Source organism: Apodemus sylvaticus, chromosome X (assembly GCF_947179515.1).
Source record: "Apodemus sylvaticus chromosome X, mApoSyl1.1, whole genome shotgun sequence".
Classification (NCBI taxonomy): domain Eukaryota; kingdom Metazoa; phylum Chordata; class Mammalia; order Rodentia; family Muridae; genus Apodemus; species Apodemus sylvaticus.
In genome coordinates this window covers 74107280-74111458 of record NC_067495.1, presented here as the reverse complement: position 1 = coordinate 74111458, position 4179 = coordinate 74107280, and positions in this window count along the sequence as shown.

Here is a 4179-nt window from a genome sequence, read left to right as displayed (position 1 = left end):
TCAAAAGTTAGAAGCCCTTGCAAGGGAAATACAAAAATCATTGAAAGAAATCCAGGAGAATACAAAAGCCAACAAGGAGGAAATGCAAAAAACACTTAAAGAAATACAGGAGAACTTTGGTCAACAGGCTGAGGTCATGAAAGAGGAAACACAAAAATCTCTTAAAGAAATACAGGAGAACTTTGGTCAACAGGCTGAGGTCATGAAAGAAGAAACACAAAAATCTCTTAAAGAATTACAGGAAAGCACAAACAAGCAAGTGAAGGAGCTAAGCAAAACCATCCAGGATCTAAAATCAGTAGTAGAAACAACTAAGAAAACTCAAAGGGAGACAACTTTGGAGATAGAAAGCCTTGGAAAGAAATCAGGGGACAGAGATGCAAATATCAACAACAGAATACAAGAGATAGAAGAAAGAATCTCAGATGCTGAAGATTCCATAGAAACCATGGACTCAACAGTTAAAGAAAATGCAAAATGCAAAAAGCTTGTAACCCAAAATATCCAGGAAATCCAGGACGCAATGAGAAGACCAAACTCTCATCTATGCCTATAAGGATTATAGGCATAGATGAGAGTGAAGATTTACAACTTAAAGGGCCAGCAAATATCTTCAATAAAATTATGGAAGAAAACTTCCCTAACCTAAAGAGAGAGATGCCCATGAATATACAAGAAGCCTACAGAACTCCAAACAGACTGGACCAGAACAGAAATACTTCCCGTCACATAATAATCAAAACACCAAATGTTCTAAACAAAGAAAGAATACTAAAGGCAGTAAGAGAAAAAGGCCAAGTAACATATAAAGGAAGACCTATCAGAATCACAGCAGACTTTTCACCTGAGACTATGAAGGCTAGAAGGTCCTGGGCAGATCTCATGCAGACTCTAAGAGAACACAAATGCCAACCAAAACTACTATATCCAGCAAAACTCTCAATCACCATAGATGGAGAAACTAAGATATTTCATGACAAAACCAAGTTTACCCAATATCTATCCACAAATCCAGCCCTAAAAAGGATAATAGGAAGACAACACCAATACAAGGAGGGAAACTTCACCCTGGAAAAAGCAAGATAGTAACCTTTCATCGTACCCAAAAGAAGTTAAGCATACAAATTTAAAAAATAACGTCAAAAATGATAGGAAGTAACAATCACTATACCTTAATATCTCTTAACATCAATGGACTTAATGCCCCAATAAAAAGACACAGACTAACTGAATGGATACGTAAACAGGACCCTTCATTTTGCTGCTTACAGGAAACACACCTCAGGGTCAAAGACAAACACTACCTTAGAGTAAAAGGCTGGAAGACAATTTTACAAGCAAATGGTCTCAGGAAACAAGCTGGAGTAGCCATTTTAATATCAGATAAAATTGACTTTCAACCCAAAGTCATCAAAAGAGACCCTGAGGGACACTTCTTGCTGGTCAAAGGAAAAATACAAAAAGAAGAACTGTCAATCCTGAACATCTATGCTCCAAATGCAAGGGCACCCTCTTTCGTAAAAGAAACTTTATTAAAACTAAAAGCACACATTGCACCTAACACAATAATTGTGGGTGACTTCAATACTGCACTTTCCTCAATGGACCGATCGGGAAAACAGAAACTAAACAGGGACACAATGAAACTAATTGAAGCTTTGGACCAATTAGATTTAACAGATATATATAGAACATTCTATCCTAAAACAAAAGAATATACCTTTTTCTCAGCACCTCATGGTACCTTCTCCAAAACTGACCATATAATTGGTCACAAGACAGACCTCAACAAATATAAGAAGATAGAACTAATCCCATGCCTCCTATCTGATCACTATGGAGTAAAAGTGGTCTTCAATAGCAACAGAAACAACAGAAAACCCACATACACGTGGAAACTGAACAATACTCTACTCAATGATACCTTGGTCAAGGAAGAAATAAAGAAAGAAATTAAAGACTTTTATGAACACAATGAAAATGAAAATACAACATACCCAAATCTATGGGACACAATGAAAGCAGTGCTAAGAGGAAAACACATACCCCTGAGTGCCTCCAAAAAGAAAATGGAGAGAGCATACATTACCAACTTAATGACACACCTGAAAGCCCTAGAACAAAAAGAAGCTATTTCGCCCAGGAGGAGTAGAAGGCAGGAAATCATCAAACTCAGGGCCGAAATCAATCAAGTAGAAACAAAGAGAACCATACAAAAAATCAACAATACCAGGAGCTGGTTCTTTGAGAAAATCAACAAGATAGATAAACCCTTAGCCAGAATGACCAAAGGGCACAGAGAAAGTATCCAAATTAACAAACTTAGAAATGAAAAGGGAGATATAACAACGGAAACTGAGGAAATCAAAAAAATCATCAGATCCTACTACAAGAGCCTATACTCAACACAACTGGAGAATCTGGAGGAAATGGACAATTTCCTTGACAGATACCAAATACCAAAATTAAATCAGGACCAACTAGACCATCTAAACAGTCCCATAATGCCTAAAGAAATAGAAGGAGTCATAGAAAGTCTTCCAACCAAAAAAAGCACAGGACCAGATGGCTTCAGTGCAGAATTCTACCAGACCTTCAAAGAAGAGTTAACACCAATACTCTTCAAACTATTCCACAAAATAGAAACAGAAGGAACACTACCCAATTCCTTCTACGAAGCCACAATTACGCTGATACCAAAGCCACACAAAGATCCAACAAAGAAAGAGAACTTCAGACCAATTTCCCTTATGAACATCGATGCAAAAATACTCAATAAAATTCTTGCCAACCGAATCCAAGAACACATCAAAACGATCATCCACCATGATCAAGTAGGCTTTATCCCAGGAATGCAGGGTTGGTTCAATATACAGAAATCCATCAATACAATCCACTACATAAACAAACTCAAAGAACAAAACCACATGGTCATTTCATTGGATGCTGAAAAAGCATTTGACAAAATTCAGCATCCCTTCATGCTTAAAGTCTTGGAGAGAACAGGAATTCAAGGCCCATACCTAAACATAGTAAAAGCAATATACAGCAAACCGGTAGCCAGCATCAAACTAAATGGAGAGAAACTTGAAGCAATCCCACTGAAATCAGGGACCAGTCAAGGCTGCCCCCTTTCTCCTTATCTTTTCAATATTGTACTTGAGGTACTAGCTCGGGCAATTCGACAACATAAGGAGGTCAAAGGGATACAAATTGGAAAGGAAGAAGTCAAACTATCATTATTTGCAGACGACATGATCGTCTACCTAAGTGACCCAAAGAACTCCACTAGAGAGCTCCTACAGCTGATAAACAACTTCAGCAAAGTGGCAGGTTATAAAGTCAACTCAAGCAAATCAGTGGCCTTCCTATACTCAAAGGATAAGCAGGCTGAGAAAGAAATTAGGGAAATGACCCCCTTCACAATAGCCACAAACAGTATAAAGTATCTTGGGGTGACTCTTACCAAACATGTGAAAGATCTGTATGACAAGAACTTCAAGACTCTGAAGAAGGAAATGGAAGAAGACCTCAAAAAATGGGAAAACCTCCCATGCTCATGGATCGGCAGAATCAATATAGTTAAAATGGCCATTTTGCCTAAAGCACTATACAGATTCAATGCAATACCCATCAAAATCCCAACTCAATTCTTCACAGAGCTAGAAAGAGCAATTATCAAATTCATCTGGAACAACAAAAAACCCAGGATAGCTAAAACTATTCTCAGCAACAAAAGGAAATCTGGGGGAATCAGTATCCCTGACCTCAAGCAATACTACAGAGCAATAGTGTTAAAAACTGCATGGTATTGGTACAGTGACAGACAGGAGGATCAATGGAACAGGATTGAAGATCCAGAAATGAACCCACACACCTATGGCCACTTGATCCTCGACAAAGAGGCTGAAAACATCCAATGGAAAAAAGATAGCCTTTTCAACAAATGGTGCTGGTTCAACTGGAGGTCAGCATGCAGAAGAATGCGAATTGATCCATCCTTGTCTCCTTGTACTAAGCTCAAATCCAAATGGATCAAGGACCTCCACATAAAGCCAGACACTCTGAAGCTAATAGAAAAAAAACTGGGGAAGACCCTTGAGGACATCGGTACAGGGAGAAAGTTTCTGAACAGAACACCAATAGTGTATGCTCTAAGAGCAAGAATTGACAAATGGG